Below are 24,705 nucleotides of genomic sequence, written 5' to 3'. Positions count from 1 at the left end.
TGTCCCAGTGTCCCAGGTCTAAATCAGTCCCTGACCAGTCCCCCGCCTGGTGTCCCAGGTCTAAATCAGTCCCTGACCAGAGGGGAATCACCCGCCTGGTGTCCCAGGTCTAAATCAGTCCCTGACCAGAGGGGAATCACCCGCCTGGTGTCCCAGGTCTAAATCAGTCCCTGACCAGAGGGGAATCACCCGCCTGGTGTCCCAGGTCTAAATCAGTCCCTGACCAGAGGGGAATCACCCGCCTGGTGTCCCAGGTCTAAATCAGTCCCTGACCAGAGGGGAATCACCCGCCTGGTGTCCCAGGTCTAAATCAGTCCCTGACCAGAGGGGAATCACCCGCCTGGTGTCCCAGGTCTAAATCAGTCCCTGACCAGAGGGGAATCACCCGCCTGGTGTCCCAGGTCTAAATCAGTCCCTGACCAGAGGGGAATCACCCGCCTGGTGTCCCAGGTCTAAATCAGTCCCTGACCAGAGGGGAATCACCCGCCTGGTGTCCCAGGTCTAAATCAGTCCCTGACCAGAGGGGAATCACCCGCCTGGTGTCCCAGGTCTAAATCAGTCCCTGACCAGAGGGGAATCACCCGCCTGGTGTCCCAGGTCTAAATCAGGCTAAATCAGCTGTATCCTCCAGTATACAGCTAAATATATCTACTGTCTCCTCCTCCTCCAGTATACAGCTAAATATATCTACTGTCTCCTCCTCCTCCAGTATACAGCTAAATATATCTACTGTCTCCTCCTCCTCCAGTATACAGCTAAATATATCTACTGTCTCCTCCTCCTCCTCCTCCAGTATACAGCTAAACATATCTACCGTCTCCTCCTCCAGTATACAGCTAAATATATCTACTGTCTCCTCCTCCTCCAGTATACAGCTAAATATATCTACTGTCTCCTCCTCCACCAGTATACAGCTAAACATATCTACTGTCTCCTCCTCCTCCACCAGTATACAGCTAAACATATCTACTGTCTCCTCCTCCAGTATACAGCTAAATATATCTACTGTCTCCTCCTCCTCCAGTATACAGCTAAATATATCTACTGTCTCCTCCTCCTCCAGTATACAGCTAAATATATCTACTGTCTCCTCCTCCAGTATACAGCTAAACATATCTACTGTCTCCTCCTCCAGTATACAGCTAAACATATCTACTGTCTCCTCCTCCTCCTCCTCAGTATACAGCTAAACATATCTACTGTCTCCTCCTCCTCCTCCTCAGTATACAGCTAAACATATCTACTGTCTCCTCCTCCTCCTCCTCAGTATACAGCTAAACATATCTACTGTCTCCCCCTCCTCAGTATACAGCTAAACATATCTACTGTCTCCCCCTCCTCAGTATACAGCTAAACATATCTACTGTCTCCTCCTCCTCCTCAGTATACAGCTGCACAGATCCACATGATGGTTCTATCTCATGGCTTCGCACCAGATAACAAGTCAACAGATGATAACAGATGTGTGGTCCTGTGTAGCTCAGTTGGTAGAGCATGGCGCTTGTAACGCCAGGGTAGTGGGTTCGATCCCCGGGACCACCCATTCGTAGAATGTATGCACACATGACTGTAAGTCGCTTTGGATAAAAGCGTCTGCTAAATGGCATATATTATTATATTATTATTATTATTATTATATTATTATATTATTATTATTATTATATTATTATTATTATTATATTATAACAGTTTAACAGGGATGCTGTTTGAGCATCAGAGTTTTGCTTCAAACAAAGTCTCTTGTGCAGTAAACGGCGTTATTGGACTATCATGTACTTTATGGATTGAGGAGTGCTTGTTGGGAGGGGGTGTGTGTTTTAGACTGTCTGGGGGGAAGGGGTTAGGTGAGTAAGCTATGGCTCGGGTGGGACTGTACCCTTACGGTTGCCGTGCATGTGAAGCTCTGTAAAGTGACAGTTTGGCTCAGTGAAGTGAACTGTTCTCTGGAATAGATTTAGAGATGAGGGACATCACTTGAGGCGGAGTTAGGGAGGAGGAGTTAGGGAGGAAGGGTTATGTGATTCATATTTACAGTAAGAGAGGGGGAAGGAGGGGTTAGGAGTTAGGGAGGAAGTGTAGGACAGAAGAGTTTAAGGGCAACTGAAGGGTGGAGAGTTTGCATGTGTGTTTGTGCAGTGGTGTGTCCATATGCAGCTGTGTTTATCCTCCCTCAGTAATGTTGACCTATGTTTGAGGGGGGGGGGGTTCAACACTTCTCTATAGAGCCTAATGTACAGGGGTTCAACGCCAACACTATTCTCTATAGAGCCTAATGTACGGGGGCGGGGGTTCAACGCCAACACTATTCTCTATAGAGCCTAATGTACGGGGGGTTCAACGCCAACACTATTCTCTATAGAGCCTAATGTACGGGGGGGTTCAACACCAACACTATTCTCTATAGAGCCTAATGTACAGGGGGGTTCAACACCAACACTATTCTCTATAGAGCCTAATGTACAGGGGGGGGGGTTCAACACCAACACTATTCTCTATAGAGCCTAATGTACAGGGGGTTCAACACCAACACTATTCTCTATAGAGCCTAATGTACAGGGGGTTCAACACCAACACTATTCTCTATAGAGCCTAATGTACAGGGGGTTCAACGCCAACACTATTTTCTATAGAGCCTAATGTACAGGGGGTTCAACGCCAACACTATTCTCTATAGAGCCTAATGTACAGGGGGTTCAACGCCAACACTATTCTCTATAGAGCCTAATGTACAGGGGGTTCAACGCCAACACTATTCTCTATAGAGCCTAATGTACAGGGGGTTCAACGCCAACACTATTCTCTATAGAGCCTAATGTACAGGGGGTTCAACACCAACATTATTCTCTATAGAGCCTAATGTACGGGGGGGTTCAACACCAACACTATTCTCTATAGAGCCTAATGTACGGGGGGTTCAACACCAACACTATTCTCTATAGAGCCTAATGTACAGGGGGGTTCAACACCAACACTATTCTCTATAGAGCCTAATGTACAGGGGGTTCAACGCCAACACTATTCTCTATAGAGCCTAATGTACGGGGGGTTCAACACTATTCTCTATAGAGCCTAATGTACAGGGGGTTCAACGCCAACACTATTCTCTATAGAGCCTAATGTACAGGGGGTTCAACACCAACACTATTCTCTATAGAGCCTAATGTACAGGGGGTTCTCTATAGAGCCTAATCAACACCAACACTATTCTCTATAGAGCCTAATGTACGGGGGGTTCAACACCAACACTATTCTCTATAGAGCCTAATGTACAGGGGGTTCAACGCCAACACTATTCTCTATAGAGCCTAATGTACGGGGGGTTCAACACCAACACTATTCTCTATAGAGCCTAATGTACAGGGGGTTCAACGCCAACACTATTCTCTATAGAGCCTAATGTACGGGGGGTTCAACACCAACACTATTCTCTATAGAGCCTAATGTACAGGGGGTTCAACGCCAACACTATTCTCTATAGAGCCTAATGTACGGGGGGTTCAACACCAACACTATTCTCTATAGAGCCTAATGTACAGGGGGTTCAACGCCAACACTATTCTCTATAGAGCCTAATGTACAGGGGGGGTGGTTCAACGCCAACACTATTCTCTATAGAGCCTAATGTATGGGGGGGTTCAACACCAACACTATTCTCTATAGAGCCTAATGTACAGGGGGTGGTTCAACGCCAACACTATTCTCTATAGAGCCTAATGTATGGGGGGGTTCAACACCAACACTATTCTCTATAGAGCCTAATGTACAGGGGGTTCAACGCCAACACTATTCTCTATAGAGCCTAATGTACGGGGGGTTCAACGCCAACACTATTCTCTATAGAGCCTAATGTACAGGGGGGGTTCAACACCAACACTATTCTCTATAGAGCCTAATGTACAGGGGGTTCAACACCAACACTATTCTCTATAGAGCCTAATGTACGGGGGGGGTTCAACACCAACACTATTCTCTATAGAGCCTAATGTACAGGGGGTTCAACACCAACACTATTCTCTATAGAGCCTAATGTACGGGGGGTTCAACACCAACACTATTCTCTATAGAGCCTAATGTACAGGGGGTTCAACACCAACACTATTCTCTATAGAGCCTAATGTACGGGGGGTTCAACACCAACACTATTCTCTATAGAGCCTAATGTACAGGGGGGGGTTCAACGCCAACACTATTCTCTATAGAGCCTAATGTACGGGGGGTTCAACACCAACACTATTCTCTATAGAGCCTAATGTACAGGGGGTTCAACGCCAACACTATTCTCTATAGAGCCTAATGTACGGGGGGTTCAACACCAACACTATTCTCTATAGAGCCTAATGTACAGGGGGTTCAACACCAACACTATTCTCTATAGAGCCTAATGTACAGGGGGGTTCAACGCCAACACTATTCTCTATAGAGCCTAATGTACAGGGGGTTCAACACCAACACTATTCTCTATAGAGCCTAATGTACAGGGGGTTCAACGCCAACACTATTCTCTATAGAGCCTAATGTACAGGGGGTTCAACACCAACACTATTCTCTATAGAGCCTAATGTACAGGGGGTTCAACACCAACACTATTCTCTATAGAGCCTAATGTACAGGGGGTTCAACGCCAACACTATTCTCTATAGAGCCTAATGTACGGGGGGTTCAACACTATTCTCTATAGAGCCTAATGTACGGGGGGGGGGTTAAACACCAACACTATTCTCTATAGAGCCTAATGTACAGGGGGTTCAACGCCAACACTATTCTCTATAGAGCCTAATGTACGGGGGGTTCAACACCAACACTATTCTCTATAGAGCCTAATGTACAGGGGGTTCAACGCCAACACTATTCTCTATAGAGCCTAATGTACAGGGGGTTCAACACCAACACTATTCTCTATAGAGCCTAATGTACAGGGGGTTCAACACCAACACTATTCTCTATAGAGCCTAATGTACAGGGGGTTCAACGCCAACACTATTCTCTATAGAGCCTAATGTACGGGGGGGTTCAACACTATTCTCTATAGAGCCTAATGTACGGGGGGTTCAACACCAACACTATTCTCTATAGAGCCTAATGTACAGGGGGGTTCAACGCCAACACTATTCTCTATAGAGCCTAATGTACGGGGGGTTCAACACCAACACTATTCTCTATAGAGCCTAATGTACAGGGGGTTCAACGCCAACACTATTCTCTATAGAGCCTAATGTACAGGGGGTTTCAACGCCAACACTATTCTCTATAGAGCCTAATGTATGGGGGGGTTCAACACCAACACTATTCTCTATAGAGCCTAATGTACAGGGGGTGGTTCAACACCAACACTATTCTCTATAGAGCCTAATGTATGGGGGTTCAACACCAACACTATTCTCTATAGAGCCTAATGTATGGGGGGGTTCAACACCAACACTATTCTCTATAGAGCCTAATGTACAGGGGGTTCAACGCCAACACTATTCTCTATAGAGCCTAATGTACGGGGGGTTCAACACCAACACTATTCTCTATAGAGCCTAATGTACAGGGGGTTCAACGCCAACACTATTCTCTATAGAGCCTAATGTACGGGGGGTTCAACGCCAACACTATTCTCTATAGAGCCTAATGTACAGGGGGGTTCAACGCCAACACTATTCTCTATAGAGCCTAATGTACGGGGGGTTCAACACCAACACTATTCTCTATAGAGCCTAATGTACAGGGGGTTCAACGCCAACACTATTCTCTATAGAGCCTAATGTATGGGGGGTTCAACACCAACACTATTCTCTATAGAGCCTAATGTACAGGGGGGTTCAACGCCAACACTATTCTCTATAGAGCCTAATGTACAGGGGGTTCAACGCCAACACTATTCTCTATAGAGCCTAATGTACAGGGGGTTCAACGCCAACACTATTCTCTATAGAGCCTAATGTACAGGGGGTTCAACGCCAACACTATTCTCTATAGAGCCTAATGTACGGGGGGTTCAACGCCAACACTATTCTCTATAGAGCCTAATGTACAGGGGGTTCAACACCAACACTATTCTCTATAGAGCCTAATGTACAGGGGGGTTCAACACCAACACTATTCTCTATAGAGCCTAATGTACGGGGGGTTCAACACCAACACTATTCTCTATAGAGCCTAATGTACAGGGGGGTTCAACACCAACACTATTCTCTATAGAGCCTAATGTACGGGGGGTTCAACACCAACACTATTCTCTATAGAGCCTAATGTACAGGGGGTTCAACACCAACACTATTCTCTATAGAGCCTAATGTACAGGGGGGTTCAACACCAACACTATTCTCTATAGAGCCTAATGTACAGGGGGTTCAACGCCAACACTATTCTCTATAGAGCCTAATGTACGGGGGGTTCAACACACTATTCTCTATAGAGCCTAATGTACAGGGGGTTCAACACCAACACTATTCTCTATAGAGCCTAATGTACAGGGGGTTCAACGCCAACACTATTCTCTATAGAGCCTAATGTACAGGGGGTTCAGCACCAACACTATTCTCTATAGAGCCTAATGTACAGGGGGTTCAGCACCCAACACTATTCTCTATAGAGCCTAATGTACAGGGGGTTCAACACCAACACTATTCTCTATAGAGCCTAATGTACGGGGGTTCAACACCAACACTATTCTCTATAGAGCCTAATGTACAGGGGGGGTTCAACACCAACACTATTCTCTATAGAGCCTAATGTACAGGGGGTTCAACGCCAACACTATTCTCTATAGAGCCTAATGTACGGGGGGTTCAACACTATTCTCTATAGAGCCTAATGTACAGGGGGTTCAACGCCAACACTATTCTCTATAGAGCCTAATGTACAGGGGGGTTCAACACCAACACTATTCTCTATAGAGCCTAATGTACAGGGGGTTCAACACCAACACTATTCTCTATAGAGCCTAATGTACAGGGGGTTCAGCACCCAACACTATTCTCTATAGAGCCTAATGTACAGGGGGTTCAACACCAACACTATTCTCTATAGAGCCTAATGTACAGGGGGTTCAACGCCAACACTATTCTCTATAGAGCCTAATGTACAGGGGGTTCAACACCAACACTATTCTCTATAGAGCCTAATGTACAGGGGGTTCAACGCCAACACTATTCTCTATAGAGCCTAATGTACAGGGGGTTCAACACCAACACTATTCTCTATAGAGCCATGTACAGGGGGTTCAACGCCAACACTATTCTCTATAGAGCCTAATGTACAGGGGGTTCAACGCCAACACTATTCTCTATAGAGCCTAATGTACGGGGGGGGTTCAACACCAACACTATTCTCTATAGAGCCTAATGTACAGGGGGTTCAACACCAACACTATTCTCTATAGAGCCTAATGTACGGGGGGTTCAACACCAACACTATTCTCTATAGAGCCTAATGTACAGGGGGGTTCAACACCAACACTATTCTCTATAGAGCCTAATGTACAGGGGGTTCAACACCAACACTATTCTCTATAGAGCCTAATGTACAGGGGGGTTCAACACCAACACTATTCTCTATAGAGCCTAATGTACGGGGGGTTCAACACCAACACTATTCTCTATAGAGCCTAATGTACAGGGGGGTTCAACACCAACACTATTCTCTATAGAGCCTAATGTACAGGGGGTTCAACACCAACACTATTCTCTATAGAGCCTAATGTACAGGGGGTTCAACGCCAACACTATTCTCTATAGAGCCTAATGTACAGGGGGTTCAACACCAACACTATTCTCTATAGAGCCTAATGTACAGGGGGTTCAACGCCAACACTATTCTCTATAGAGCCTAATGTACAGGGGGTTCAACACCAACACTATTCTCTATAGAGCCTAATGTACAGGGGGTTCAACACCAACACTATTCTCTATAGAGCCTAATGTACAGGGGGGTTCAACACCAACACTATTCTCTATAGAGCCTAATGTACAGGGGGGTTCAACGCCAACACTATTCTCTATAGAGCCTAATGTACAGGGGGGTTCAACGCCAACACTATTCTCTATAGAGCCTAATGTACAGGGGGGTTCAACGCCAACACTATTCTCTATAGAGCCTAATGTACAGGGGGTTCAACACCAACACTATTCTCTATAGAGCCTAATGTACGGGGGGTTCAACACCAACACTATTCTCTATAGAGCCTAATGTACAGGGGGTTCAACACCAACACTATTCTCTATAGAGCCTAATGTACGGGGGGTTCAACACCAACACTATTCTCTATAGAGCCTAATGTACAGGGGGGTTCAACACCAACACTATTCTCTATAGAGCCTAATGTACAGGGGGGTTCAACACCAACACTATTCTCTATAGAGCCTAATGTACAGGGGGTTCAACGCCAACACTATTCTCTATAGAGCCTAATGTACGGGGGGTTCAACACTATTCTCTATAGAGCCTAATGTACAGGGGGTTCAACGCCAACACTATTCTCTATAGAGCCTAATGTACAGGGGGTTCAACGCCAACACTATTCTCTATAGAGCCTAATGTACAGGGGGGTTCAACACCAACACTATTCTCTATAGAGCCTAATGTACAGGGGGGTTCAGCACCCAACACTATTCTCTATAGAGCCTAATGTACAGGGGGTTCAGCACCATCAACACTATTCTCTATAGAGCCTAATGTACAGGGGGGTTCAGCACCAACACTATTCTCTATAGAGCCTAATGTACAGGGGGGTTCAACACCATCTACACTATTCTCTATAGAGCCTAATGTACAGGAGGGTTCAGCAACATCAACACTATTCTCTATAGAGCCTAATGTACAGGGGGGTTCAGCACCATCAACACTATTCTCTATAGAGCCTAATGTACAGGGGGGTTCAGCACCATCAACACTTCTCTATAGAGCCTAATGTACAGGGGGTTCAGCACCATCAACACTATTCTCTATAGAGCCTAATGTACAGGGGGTTCAACACCCAACACTATTCTCTATAGAGCCTAATGTACAGGGGGTTCAACACCAACACTATTCTCTATAGAGCCTAATGTACAGGGGGGTTCAGCACCATCAACACTATTCTCTATAGAGCCTAATGTACAGGGGGGTTCAGCACCATCAACACTATTCTCTATAGAGCCTAATGTACAGGGGGGTTCAACACCAACACTATTCTCTATAGAGCCTAATGTACAGGGGGGTTCAGCACCATCAACACTATTCTCTATAGAGCCTAATGTACAGGGGGGTTCAGCACCATCAACACTATTCTCTATAGAGCCTAATGTACAGGGGGTTCAACACCAACACTATTCTCTATAGAGCCTAATGTACAGGGGGGTTCAACGCCAACACTATTCTCTATAGAGCCTAATGTACAGGGGGGTTCAACACCAACACTATTCTCTATAGAGCCTAATGTACAGGGGGGTTCAACGCCAACACTATTCTCTATAGAGCCTAATGTACGGGGGGTTCAACACCAACACTATTCTCTATAGAGCCTAATGTACAGGGGGTTCAACACCAACACTATTCTCTATAGAGCCTAATGTACAGGGGGGTTCAACACCAACACTATTCTCTATAGAGCCTAATGTACAGGGGGTTCAACACCAACACTATTCTCTATAGAGCCTAATGTACAGGGGGTTCAACGCCAACACTATTCTCTATAGAGCCTAATGTACGGGGGGGTTCAACACCAACACTATTCTCTATAGAGCCTAATGTACAGGGGGTTCAACGCCAACACTATTCTCTATAGAGCCTAATGTACGGGGGGTTCAACACTATTCTCTATAGAGCCTAATGTACGGGGGGTTCAACACCAACACTATTCTCTATAGAGCCTAATGTACAGGGGGTTCAACGCCAACACTATTCTCTATAGAGCCTAATGTACAGGGGGTTCAACACCAACACTATTCTCTATAGAGCCTAATGTACAGGGGGTTCAACGCCAACACTATTCTCTATAGAGCCTAATGTACAGGGGGTGGTTCAACGCCAACACTATTCTCTATAGAGCCTAATGTATGGGGGGGTTCAACACCAACACTATTCTCTATAGAGCCTAATGTACAGGGGGTGGTTCAACGCCAACACTATTCTCTATAGAGCCTAATGTATGGGGGGGTTCAACACCAACACTATTCTCTATAGAGCCTAATGTACAGGGGGTTCAACGCCAACACTATTCATTATAGAGCCTAATGTACGGGGGGTTCAACACCAACACTATTCTCTATAGAGCCTAATGTACAGGGGGGTTCAACGCCAACACTATTCTCTATAGAGCCTAATGTACGGGGGGGTTCAACGCCAACACTATTCTCTATAGAGCCTAATGTACAGGGGGTTCAACACCAACACTATTCTCTATAGAGCCTAATGTACAGGGGGTTCAACACCAACACTATTCTCTATAGAGCCTAATGTACAGGGGGGTTCAACACCAACACTATTCTCTATAGAGCCTAATGTACAGGGGGTTCAACACCAACACTATTCTCTATAGAGCCTAATGTACGGGGGGTTCAACACCAACACTATTCTCTATAGAGCCTAATGTACAGGGGGTTCAACACCAACACTATTCTCTATAGAGCCTAATGTACGGGGGGGTTCAACACCAACACTATTCTCTATAGAGCCTAATGTACAGGGGGGTTCAACGCCAACACTATTCTCTATAGAGCCTAATGTACGGGGGGGGGTTCAACACTATTCTCTATAGAGCCTAATGTACAGGGGGTTCAACGCCAACACTATTCTCTATAGAGCCTAATGTATGGGGGGGGTTCAACACCAACACTATTCTCTATAGAGCCTAATGTACAGGGGGTTCAACGCCAACACTATTCTCTATAGAGCCTAATGTACAGGGGGTTCAACGCCAACACTATTCTCTATAGAGCCTAATGTACAGGGGGGTTCAACGCCAACACTATTCTCTATAGAGCCTAATGTACAGGGGGTTCAACACCAACACTATTCTCTATAGAGCCTAATGTACAGGGGGGTTCAACACCAACACTATTCTCTATAGAGCCTAATGTACAGGGGGTTCAACACCAACACTATTCTCTATAGAGCCTAATGTACAGGGGGGTTCAACGCCAACACTATTCTCTATAGAGCCTAATGTACAGGGGGTTCAACACCAACACTATTCTCTATAGAGCCTAATGTACAGGGGGTTCAACACCAACACTATTCTCTATAGAGCCTAATGTACAGGGGGTTCAACACCAACACTATTCTCTATAGAGCCTAATGTCTATAGAGCCTAATGGGGGGTTCAACACCAACACTATTCTCTATAGAGCCTAATGTACAGGGGGTTCAACACCAACACTATTCTCTATAGAGCCTAATGTACAGGGGGGTTCAACACCAACACTATTCTCTATAGAGCCTAATGTACAGGGGGTTCAACACCAACACTATTCTCTATAGAGCCTAATGTACAGGGGGTTCAACACCAACACTATTCTCTATAGAGCCTAATGTACAGGGGGGGTTCAACACCAACACTATTCTCTATAGAGCCTAATGTACAGGGGGGTTCAGCACCCAACACTATTCTCTATAGAGCCTAATGTACAGGGGGGTTCAGCACCCAACACTATTCTCTATAGAGCCTAATGTACAGGGGGGTCCAGCACCATCAACACTATTCTCTATAGAGCCTAATGTACAGGGGGGTTCAGCACCAACACTATTCTCTATAGAGCCTAATGTACAGGGGGGTTCAGCACCATCAACACTATTCTCTATAGAGCCTAATGTACAGGGGGGTTCAGCACCATCAACACTATTCTCTATAGAGCCTAATGTACAGGGGGGTTCAACACCAACAACACTATTCTCTATAGAGCCTAATGTACAGGGGGGTTCAGCACCATCAACACCATTCTCTATAGAGCCTAATGTACAGGGGGGTTCAGCACCATCAACACTATTCTCTATAGAGCCTAATGTACAGGGGGGTTCAGCACCATCAACACTATTCTCTATAGAGCCTAATGTACAGGGGGGTTCAACACCAACAACACTATTCTCTATAGAGCCTAATGTACAGGGGGGTTCAGCACCATCAACACTATTCTCTATAGAGCCTAATGTACAGGGGGGTTCAACACCATCAACACTATTCTCTATAGAGCCTAATGTACAGGGGGGTCCAGCACCATCAACACTTCTCTATAGAGCCTAATGTACAGGGGGGTTCAACACCATCAACACTATTCTCTATAGAGCCTAATGTACAGGGGGGTCCAGCACCATCAACACTTCTCTATAGAGCCTAATGTACAGGGGGGTTCAACACCATCTACACTATTCTCTATAGAGCCTAATGTACAGGGGGGTTCAACACCATCAACACTATTCTCTATAGAGCCTAATGTACAGGGGGGTCCAGCACCATCAACACTTCTCTATAGAGCCTAATGTACAGGGGGGTTCAGCACCATCAACACTATTCTCTATAGAGCCTAATGTACAGGGGGGTTCAGCACCATCAACACTATTCTCTATAGAGCCTAATGTACAGGGGGGTTCAGCACCATCAACACTTCTCTATAGAGCCTAATGTACAGGGGGGTTCAGCACCATCAACACTTCTCTATAGAGCCTAATGTACAGGGGGGTTCAGCACCATCAACACTTCTCTATAGAGCCTAATGTACAGGGGGGTTCAGCACCATCAACACTATTCTCTATAGAGCCTAATGTACAGGGGGGTTCAGCACCATCAACACTATTCTCTATAGAGCCTAATGTACAGGGGGGTTCAGCACCATCAACACTTCTCTATAGAGCCTAATGTACAGGGGGGTTCAGCACCATCAACACTATTCTCTATAGAGCCTAATGTACAGGGGGGTTCAGCACCATCAACACTATTCTCTATAGAGCCTAATGTACAGGGGGGTTCAGCACCATCTACACTATTCTCTATAGAGCCTAATGTACAGGGGGGTCCAGCACCATCAACACTATTCTCTATAGAGCCTAATGTACAGGGGGGTTCAGCACCATCAACACTATTCTCTATAGAGCCTAATGTACATGGGGGTCCAGCACCATCAACACTTCTCTATAGAGCCTAATGTACAGGGGGGTTCAACACCATCAACACTATTCTCTATAGAGCCTAATGTACAGGGTGGTCCAGCACCATCAACACTTCTCTATAGAGCCTAATGTACAGGAGGGTTCAGCACCATCAACAGTATAGAGGTTGTGGACCTCCAAGATTACCTGCACGGGTGTCAATTAGACAAATACTGCATTGTCAGTTGTTTTGAAAGAACTACAGCACTGTTCAGTGTCAGTCCTGGTCCTCTTACCATCACAGGAAGCTCTAGGAGCTCTTACTGTAAAATGGAGCTCTAGGAGAGCGTACTGTAAACATGGACCTATAGGAGAGCTTACTGTAAACATGGACCTATAGGAGAGCTTACTGTAAACATGGACCTATAGGAGCTCTTACTGTAACCATGGATCTCTAGGAGCTCTTACTGTAAACATGGCGCTGTAGGAGCTCTTACTGTAAACATGGAGCTCTAGGAGCTCTTACTGTAAACATGGAGCTCTTACTGTAAACATGGAGCTCTAGGAGCTCTTACTGTAAACAGAGCTCATATAGGAGCCCTATAGACACTATCATATAATTATCCAAAGCGACTTAGTCATGCATGCATACATTTTACGTAGGGGTCGTCCTGGGAATCTAACCCACTGGCCTGGCATTGCAAGTACCAACTGAGCTTACAGAGGACGTCTCACTACCTGCGGAGTCTCTCACCTGTTGTAGTGGTTAGATGGAGAGAGGGTCAATCTGATTGTCTATTTGGGTATAATGGTGATGTGTGATGATGCTGGGAGTCTGACACGCAGGAAAACACACGTTGTTGCCCCCATAAAGCTGTGTCAACAGTAAGCAGATTAAAGGGCTTTTAGTGTGGACTGCAGCACAGACACAAAGAATCGCACCTCCGCCCAAAACTGCTGCTATCAGGAAAAAACTTTTATTGGCTAGTTGTGGCTCTCGGGCCATGATGCCAAGCCTCTGCAGTCAAGCTAGCTTCCTGCTCTCTCTCTCTCGACCTCTGCCATGCATTTGAATTGTGCCAAATACAAGTCAATATCAGCTATTGGTTTGAAATTGAATTTTAGACATTTGAGACACAGCACAATTTTAGTCATCAATTTTACTTTCAGGGTTGTCTAGGGTTGTTTCCAAATGGCACACTATATAGTGCACTACCTTTGACCACAGCCATGGGAATAGGGTACAATTTGAGACCCTCCAGTATAGCGTAGTCTTGGTGTTCTATAATGAAAGGGCTTGCATGTGATTATTGACTTTGATAAATGGGCTGATTTTACTAGCTGTCAATCATCTTAGTGACGTCTGTTGCTGTTCCAGTGACGTCCCCTCCCCCACCTGCTCCTGAGACGAGGCATCTCGTGTGATCTTGGACATGCTGTGTTATAGCACACATCTTCCTGGAAAATATGGTTGATTCCGGTAGTTTGGTTCATTTGCTTTCAGACTAGACCACCTGTTTTAGTTTTTGATTGGGGTCAGGTGTCTACAGATACTGAGCACAGCCTTGGTCGTTGGTTTCTGCTGGTCAAAGGGATTAGACTTGGAGAGCAAAATACATCTAATTTCACCTCTACTTTAAAGTTGCATTTGACCTAAAAACAGAGGAAAGGACCTTATATCTCTACAGGGCTGGATGGAAGTGAAGGGTTTAGTATCCTACCAGCCGTGGGAGGTCAACCTCCTCCACCCTAGTCTGTCTTTTTCTCTCTCTCTCTCTCTCTTTCTGTCTCTCTCTTTCTGTCTCTCTCTTTCTGTCTCTCTCTCTCTGTCTCTCTCTCTCTTTCTGTCTCTCTCTCTTTCTGTCGCTCTGTCGCTCTCTGTCTCTCTTGGTCTCTCAATTCAATTCAAGGGCTTTATTGGCATGGGAAACATGTGTTAACATTGCCAAAGCAAGTGAGGTAGACAACATACAAAGTGAATATATAAAGTGAAAAACAACAAACATTAACAGTAAACATTACACATACAGAAGTTTCAAAACAGTAAAGACATTACAAATGTCATATTATATATAGTGTTTTAACTATGTACAGATGGTTAAAGGACACAAGATAAAATAAATAAGCATAAATATGGGTTGTATTTACAATGGTGTTTGTTCTTCACTGGTTGCCCTTTTCTCGTGGCAACAGGTCACAAATCTTGCCGCTGTGATGGCACACTGGAATTTCACCCAGTAGATATGGGAGTTTTTCAAAATTGGATATGTTTTCGAATTCTTTGGATCTGTGTAATCTGAGGGAAATATGTCTCTCCAATATGGTCATACATTGGGCAGGAGGTTAGGAAGTGCAGCTCAGTTTCCACTTGATTTTGTGGGCAGTGAGCACATAGCCTGTCTTCTCTTGAGAGCCATGTCTGCCTACGGCGGCCTTTCTCAATAGCAAGGCTATGCTCACTGAGTCTGTACATAGTCAAAGCTTTCCTTAATTTTGGGTCAGTCACAGTGGTCAGGTATTCTGCCGCTGTGTACTCTCTGTGTAGGGCCAAATAGCATTCTAGTTTGCTCTGTTGTTTTGTTAATTCTTTCCAATGTGTTAAGTAATTATCTTTTTGTTTTCTCATGATTTGGTTGGGTCTAATTGTGCTGTTGTCCTGGGGCTCTGCATGGTGTGTTTGTGAACAGAGCCCCAGGACCAGCTTGCTTAGGGGACTCTTCTCCAGGTTCATCTCTCTGTAGGTGATGGCTTTGTTATGGAAGGTTTGTGAATCGCTTCCTTTTAGGTGGTTGTAGAATTTACGGTTCTTTTCTGGATTTTGATAATTAGTGGGTATCGGCCTAATTCTGCTCTGCATGCATTATTTGGTGTTTTACGTTGTACACGGAGGATATTTTTGCAGAATTCTGCGTGCAGAGTCTCAATTTGGTGTTTGTCCCATTTTGTGATGTCTTGGTTGGTGAGTGGACCCCAGACCTCACAACCATAAAGGGCAATGGGCTCTATGACTGATTCAAGTATTTTTAGCCAAATCCTAATTGGTATGTTGAAATTTGTTTCTTATGATGGCATAGAATGCCTTTCTTGCCTTGTCTCTCAGATTTGTGGAAGTTACCTGTGGCGCTGATGTTTAGGCCAAGGTATGTATAGTTTTTTGTGTGCTCTAGGGCAACAGTGTCTAGATGGAATTTGTATTTGTGGTCCTGGTGACTGGACCTTTTTTGGAACACCATTATTTTGGTCTTACTGAGATTTACTGTCAGGGCCCAGAATCTGTGCATAAGATCTAGGTGCTGCTGTAGGACCTCCTTGGTTGTTGACAGAAGCACCAGATCATCAGCATACATTTGACTTCGGATTCTAGCAGGGGAGGCCGGGTGCTGCAGACTTTTCTAGTACCCGCGCCAATTCATTGATATATATGTTGAAGAGGGTGGGGCTTAAGCTGCATCCCTGTCTAACCCCACGACCCTGTGTGAAGAAATGTGTGTGTTTTTTGCCAATTTTAACCGCACACTTGTTGTTTTTGTACATGGATTTTATAATGTCGTATGTTTTACCCCCAACACCACTTTCCATCAGTTTGTATAGCAGACCCTCATGCCAGATTGAGTCAAAGGCTTTTTTTGAAATCAACAAAGCATGAGAAGACTTTGCCTTTGTTTTGGTTTGTTTGGTTGTCAATTAGGGTGTGCAGGGTGAATACATGGTCTGTTGTACGGTAATTTGGTAAAAATTTGACATTTGCTCAGTACATTGTTTTCATTGAGGAAATGTACGAGCCTGCTGTTAATAATAATGCAGAGGATTTTCCCAAGGTTACTGTTGACACATTCCACGGTAGTTATTGGGATCAAATTTGTCTCCACTTTTGTGGATTGGGGTGATCAGTCCTTGGTTCCAAATATTGGGGAAGATGCCAGAGCTAAGTATGATGTTAAAGAGTTTTAGTATAGCCAATTGTAATTTGTTGTCTGTATATTTGATCATTTCATTGAGGATACCATCAACACCACAGGCCTTTTTCTCTCTCCCGGTGAATAGTCTTCTTTAACAATTTGATCTGATTCATGAATTGTCATATAATATATTGGATGATGGTGATAATGACATTATGTAATGACAAAGAGAACTGTATTCATTCACAAAGGCAAGTCTCTTCCCTGAACCAATGCTGGTCTTTTTCCCCCACCAACGGTGTCATTAGAGAGAATCCACCATTGGTGGGGAGAAAAGCTTGGTGCCAGCACCTCTCTGAGCCCGGCTGACAATATCACACTAATGATCGCATGTTATTGCGTAACTGTGACGATGCAAAAAATGAAGCAGGTCATGTCCTCATTGGGTTTTTTAATTAAAAAGTGTGTGTGTGAGTGCTTGTGTCACAACCTGATGTTCTGTCCTGTGATCTCGAAGCTGCTCATCGGGAAGACCTTTGTTTTGGGTTGTGAAACTGGGCCGTAGGATCATTAAACATTTAGCCTGCTCAACACAACTTGATGGGCTTATATAAGTGTGCTGGTTCCTCATGTTCACTCCCTGGGCAAGGCTGGCACCAAGCACTAAGGAAACACCGCTAAGCCTACTTCCTAGGACTTTCCAAAGAGCTGGGACCAATTCTCTTATGTTTAGCCATTGTGCAATATTACAATGTGTTTTGATTAGGGGTGAAACGGTTCACAAAACTCACGGCTCGGTACGATACGGTACAGTGGTGTCACGGCTCGGTACGATACGGTACGGTGGTGTCACGGCTCGGTACGATACGGTACGGTGGTGTCACGGCTCGGTACGATACGGTACGGTGGTGTCACGGCTCGGTACGATACGGTACGGTGGTGTCACGGCTCGGTACGATACGGTACGGTGGTGTCGGGTGCGACGGTGGTGGTGTCACGGCTCGGCGATACGACGGTGGTGTCACGGCTCGGTACGATACGGTACGGTGGTGTCACGGCTCGGTACGATACGGTACGGTGGTGTCACGGCTCGGTACGATACGGTGGTGTCACGGCTCGGTACGATACGGTACGGTGGTGTCACGGTACGGTTTCGATACATCAACAAAATAAATGCCTGAGAAATATGTGATTTTGTGTTTAGATTTCCCATTATAATAGTAACATGGGTAGCTTGAATTCTCAGAAGCATATGGAAAGGAAAAAAAACAGCAGTGCCTGCCTTGTAACATGAAATAAAATAATCATTTAAAACAGAACTTCAACAAGAGTGTGTCCAGAAGCATATATCAACATTAAGTCACATAGCAGTTGAACAAAATAGGACCACTTGAGACGGGTTACTTGAAAACAATATTTGATTTTTGGGGGGATTTTCACGTTTTCTTTAAGATGAGTCTATCCACATTATCTGCAGTGAGCACAGATCGGCTTGCTGTGACAATGCCAGCCTCTGTGGAGAATACCCTCTCGCTAGGGACAGAGGTCCCAGACACAGCCAGCCTCTGTGGAGAATACCCTCTCGCTAGGGACAGAGGTCCCAGACACAGCCAGCCGCTGTGGAGAATACCCCCTCGCTAGGGACAGAGGTCCCAGACACAGCCAGCCTCTGTGGAGAATACCCTCTCGCTAGGGACAGAGGTCCCAGACACAGCCAGCCGCTGTGGAGAATACCCCCTCGCTAGGGACAGAGGTCCCAGACACAGCCAGCCGCTGTGGAGAATACCCTCTCGCTAGGGACAGAGGTCCCAGACACAGCCAGCCGCTGTGGAGAATACCCTCTTGCTAGGGACAGAGGTCCCAGACACAGCCAGCCGCTGTGGAGAATACCCTCTCGCTAGGGACAGAGGTCCCAGACACAGCCAGCCGCTGTGGAGAATACCCTCTTGCTAGGGACAGAGGTCCCAGACACAGCCAGCCGCTGTGGAGAATACCCTCTTGCTAGGGACAGGGGTCCCAGACACAGCCAGCCTCTGTGGAGAATACCCTCTCGCTAGGGACAGGGGTCCCAGACACAGCCGGCCTCTGTGGAGAATACCCTCTCGCTAGGGACAGAGGTCCCAGACACAGCCAACCGCTGTGGAGAATACCCTCTCGCTAGGGACAGAGGTCCCAGACACAGCCAGCCGCTGTGGAGAATACCCTCTCGCTAGGGACAGGGGTCCCAGACACAGCCAGCCTCTGTGGAGAATACCCTCTCGCTAGGGACAGAGGTCCCAGACACAGCAAGCCGCTGTGGAGAATACCCTCTCGCTAGGGACAGAGGTCCCAGACACAGCCAGCCTCTGTGGAGAATACCCTCTCGCTAGGGACAGAGGTCCCAGACACAGCCAGCCTCTGTGGAGAATACCCCCTCGCTAGGGACAGAGGTCCCAGACACAGCCAGCCTCTGTGGAGAATACCTTCTCGCTAGGGACAGAGGTCCCAGACACAGCCAGCCGCTGTGGAGAATACCCTCTCGCTAGGGACAGGGGTCCCAGACACAGCCAGCCTCTGTGGAGAATACCCTCTCGCTAGGGACAGAGGTCCCAGACACAGCCAGCCTCTGTGGAGAATACCCTCTCGCTAGGGACAGAGGTCCCAGACACAGCCAGCCTCTGTGGAGAATACCCTCTCGCTAGGGACAGAGGTCCCAGACACAGCCAGCCTCTGTGGAGAATACCCTCTCGCTAGGGACAGAGGTCCCAGACACAGCCAGCCTCTGTGGAGAATACCCTCTCGCTAGGGACAGAGGTCCCAGACACAGCCAGCCTCTGTGGAGAATACCCTCTCGCTAGGGACAGAGGTCCCAGACACAGCCAGCCTCTGTGGAGAATACCCTCTCGCTAGGGACAGAGGTCCCAGACACAGCCAGCCTCTGTGGAGAATACCCTCTCGCTAGGGACAGAGGTCCCAGACACAGCCAGCCTCTGTGGAGAATACCCTCTCGCTAGGGACAGAGGTCCCAGACACAGCCAGCCTCTGTGGAGAATACCCTCTCGCTAGGGACAGAGGTCCCAGACACAGCCAGCCTCTGTGGAGAATACCCTCTCGCTAGGGACAGAGGTCCCAGACACAGCCAGCCTCTGTGGAGAATACCCTCTCGCTAGGGACAGAGGTCCCAGACACAGCCAGCCTCTGTGGAGAATACCCTCTCGCTAGGGACAGAGGTCCCAGCTCTGTTCTCGCTAGAATGAAATAACTAATGAGCGGAGCTGCATACAGCTAATAATAATAATAATAATAATAATAATAATAATAATAATAATAATAATATATGCCATTTAGCAGACGCTTTTATCCAAAACGACTTACAGTCATACGAGACTAAACTTATTTGTTTTTAAATTTAAAGACAACTTTATTACTGTGGATATTTTTCATTGGTTTATGCAATAATATATATTTTTTTACAATTACATATATCTTCCTAGCTATAATCTATGATTAATGTATTGTTCGCAGTTCGTTACAGGAGTCGTGCACCGTGGGACGAACGGTTAAATATGAATCCACGTACCGTTTCACCCCTAGTTTTGATGCTTTCGCCATCGAATCTGTAGTTAGAATCGGTAGATGCTCATTGCTCAAGTAGAGCTACGACAACACTCTACGACTACGCTCTACGACTACTAATGACAACCCTTATGCTAGTATGTGTATGAGTCTCTATTTCCCTTAGCAACAATCCTCTAACCATGACATTGATTCTCTACTAATGATAGGTTGTACTCTACTCTGGTGTTGACACAGCTGGTGTTTGTTCAGAGGACAGAGATGGCTATCACGGGCAGGTCAAGCTACCCCAGCCACCGCCCTGTGTGTATGTGTGTGTGTGTGTGTGTGGGCCACACCTGGGTGTGTTATTTAAATAATTTTTGTTTTCTGTATATTTGAGTATATCCAAATACACAGCCCAAAACATGTAGTTTTACTTCAGTATTTTAATGGTCATTTGTAAAAACAAAAAATATATAGTCGGCCAAATTGTATTTGAAAGTATTTCCATATACCTAGGATAAATGCATGGGAGTGTATTTGAGTATTTTCAAATACTTTCCAAGTGTATACAAACACATTCCAATATTCAACTATTTGTTTTTTCCAAAGAAAGTTATCTGTATAGTTATTTTTCAAATGTATTGAAAAATAACTGAAATACCTGAAATAATATTTGAATTGGTGTGGTAGGGGCACCTGGTTCCACACCCTGTACACTGGGCCATTGGCCACCAGCTATAGTGGAAATCACTACCTGCTGAGTGTTATGATGAAGAACATGTCAAAACACAGACACACACATGCGCGCACACTCCCCATAGCTCTGAGGCTCTGACATCGTTGACCCAGGGGTGTCCATGGGGTCTAGCTGCACTTGGTTCCCCATCAGAGTTCATAACGTGCAGACAGAGAGCATGAGAAGAGAGGGGACACTCCTCACCCTAAGAACTTGGGAAGTGAAAAGATGTTTACACTTTGATAGCATTCCTCTACAACTCCCCTTCCAATCACTGCTGTATGAGAGGTTACACACCCTGTACACTGGGCCCTGACCACCAGCTAAATGAGAGGTTACACACCCTGTACACTGGGACCCTGACCACCAGCTAAATGAGAGGTTACACACCCTGTACACTGGGTCCCTGGCCACCAGCTAAATGAGAGGTTACACACACTGGGCCCCTGACCACCAGCTAAATGAGAGGTTACACACCCTGTTGTCTGGGCCCCTGACAACCAGCTAAATGAGAGGTTACACACACTGGGCCCCTGACAACCAGCTAAATGAGAGGTTACACACACTGGGCCCCTGACCACCAGCGAAATGAGAGGTTACACACACTGGGCCCCTGACCACCAGCGAAATGAGAGGTTACACACACTGGGCCCCTGGCCACCAGCTAAATGAGAGGTTGTGCTGTGATATAGAATGGGATTATTGTGTCTGTTTGCTTTATACCCGTCCTTCATGATGATGTAGGACGTTGCTGTTTGAGTCAACGATGTGTATGTGAAGGATGTCGTTACGATGACTTTGATGTGTAATGACTGCATTCCAAGCCTCTTTTGAAAGATCAGAAGGCTAGGTGGCTGTTTTACAAGAGGCCCACCTTTTCATTTAATATTTTCATATCTAAACTGTGTTTTTACCTGAGGCCTCTGAATGAGTCCCAAATGCACCCTATGCACTTCTTTTGACCAGGGCCTATAGTGGTCTGGTCAGAAATAGTGCACTATAACAGAGAATAGGGTGTCACTTGAGACTCATTCTGTCTATCTATGCAGACCAGGCCTCAGAATCATGTATTGTAATAGCAAAGTTGTGTTTTAAACCAAATAGATATGTCTCTCTGTGTCTAATTATTAAGTCTGCTGTTTTTAAAGTGCTTTGCTCCAGACACTTTAAAAAAGCTTTCAGGTTGATGAGAGATTGTTAAGTCGGTAAGACAGAAGATGAATAAGTCTCTGTTTTGTGTTTTCTCCAGGTGAGGAAACGGTGTTAGCGATTTGACCGGACGAGGAAGTCATCTCTCCAGAGAGGTGAGATATATATTTATTTACATGAACGTCACTCTTCCACTGACTTATTGTGTCGCAGCACCAGAGGATTGTATCAACAACCCCAGTTCATGTATCACATTCAGTGTAGACTTGTTACGTGTTTTAATGAAAAGACATGGCTGTTGTCTCAAGTGAGTCATGTGCAGTAGGCTCAGCATTGTTCTGCATGGACATCTTTCTCCACCGTGAGTCATGTGCAGTAGGCTCAGCATTGTTCTGCATGGACATCTTTCTCCACCGTGAGTCATGTGCAGTAGGCTCAGCATTGTTCTGCATGGACATCTTTCTCCACCGTGAGTCATGTGCAGTAGGCTCAGCATTGTTCTGCATGGACATCTTTCTCCACCGTGAGTCATGTGCAGTAGGCTCAGCATTGTTCTGCATGGACATCTTTCTCCACCGTGAGTCATGTGCAGTAGGCTCAGCATTGTTCTGCATGGACATCTTTCTCCACCGTGAGTCATGTGCAGTAGGCTCAGCATTGTTCTGCATGGACATCTTTCTCCACCGTGAGTCATGTGCAGTAGGCTCAGCATTGTTCTGCATGGACATCTTTCTCCACCGTGAGTCATGTGCAGTAGGCTCAGCATTGTTCTGCATGGACATCTTTCTCCACCGTGAGTCATGTGCAGTAGGCTCAGCATTGTTCTGCATGGACATCTTTCTCCACCGTGAGTCATGTGCAGTAGGCTCAGCATTGTTCTGCATGGACATCTTTCTCCACCGTGAGTCATGTGCAGTAGGCTCAGCATTGTTCTGCATGGACATATTTCTCCACCGTGCGTCATGTGCAGTAGGCTCAGCATTGTTCTGCATGGACATCTTTCTCCACCGTGAGTCATGTGCAGTAGGCTCAGCATTGTTCTGCATGGACATCTTTCTCCACCGTGAGTCATGTGCAGTAGGCTCAGCATTGTTCTGCACGGACATCTTTCTCCACCGTGAGTCATGTGCAGTAGGCTCAGCATTGTTCTGCATGGACATCTTTCTTCACCGTGCGTCATGTGCAGTAGGCTCAGCATTGTTCTGCATGGACATCTTTCTCCACCGTGAGTCATGTGCAGTAGGCTCAGCATTGTTCTGCATGGACATCTTTCTCCACCGTGCGTCATGTGCAGTAGGCTCAGCATTGTTCTGCATGGACATCTTTCTCCACCGTGAGTCATGTGCAGTAGGCTCAGCATTGTTCTGCATGGACATCTTTCTCCACCGTGAGTCATGTGCAGTAGGCTCAGCATTGTTCTGCATGGACATCTTTCTCCACCGTGAGTCATGTGCAGTAGGCTCAGCATTGTTCTGCATGGACATCTTTCTCCACCGTGAGTCATGTGCAGTAGGCTCAGCATTGTTCTGCATGGACATCTTTCTCCACCGTGCCACAGACACAGTTCTCAAACATAAACAGACACTCTGGGTTGACACTTTCTTATTTTGGAAATGCTGAACTAACAAATGATATGGCTTTGATTTGTCTGTTGATGGTCACTCTGCCTGTCTGGCGAGACGTTTTACTGTGGTTACACACACACACACACACACACACACACACACACACACACACACACACACACACACACACACACACACACACACACACACACACACACACCACAAGATGTTTTACTGCTTTTGGAAGTTGTCCTACATGGGAAATAGTGACTGGTTTTGTCTCCCTAAAATGTTCAGTTTCCAGTCTGTCTCTCTCCTCTTCCTCCCTTGTTCCTCTCCTCCTCCGTCTGTGGTTGAAGAGGGCCTGACCATGCCTCTCCTATGTCATCTGATTTGTTTAACATTTCTTCATCTCCTCATCATTTTTCGCCGGCTCAGTCTGGTCTAGACGTTTTCCTTGACGTACCGACCTGTCGTGTTGGCCTGTCAACATTATCCAGGGAACGTGTCTGACACAATGAGACACGTCAGCAAGCAGTCAGCATTGTTTTCCCCTTGGCCTGGGTCTGGCCTGGGTCTGGCCTGGGCATATAGTGTCTGCCTGGGGCTTGGCAACCTGCCAGAGTAGGAACTGAATGAGCAAAGATGCTCTAAACCGACTAGACCGAGGAGGGGAGGGGGAGGAGGGAGGGGGGTGTTTTATGAGCTTTGTCAAGGTTGCTATCTGAGCTATCTCCGTTTTCACTGTAGTTTTATCTTTGAATCAACCAGT

General features: G+C 46.0%; 1 long non-coding RNA gene across 1 annotated transcript in view; it reads left to right on the top strand.

Moving 5' to 3' along the window:
* Positions 1 to 24,705, top strand: part of LOC124015072 — a 59,369-nt gene that overhangs the window by 10,719 nt on the left and 23,945 nt on the right. The window contains exon 3 of the long non-coding RNA XR_006835078.1: positions 22,469 to 22,523. This is a non-coding gene — a long non-coding RNA (uncharacterized LOC124015072). The remainder of the gene's footprint in view (positions 1 to 22,468; positions 22,524 to 24,705) is intronic.

This window comes from Oncorhynchus gorbuscha, linkage group LG26, assembly GCF_021184085.1.
Source record: "Oncorhynchus gorbuscha isolate QuinsamMale2020 ecotype Even-year linkage group LG26, OgorEven_v1.0, whole genome shotgun sequence".
Classification (NCBI taxonomy): domain Eukaryota; kingdom Metazoa; phylum Chordata; class Actinopteri; order Salmoniformes; family Salmonidae; genus Oncorhynchus; species Oncorhynchus gorbuscha.
Note: the sequence above shows the minus strand (reverse complement) of the source record. Positions and strands in the feature narration are given on the sequence as shown.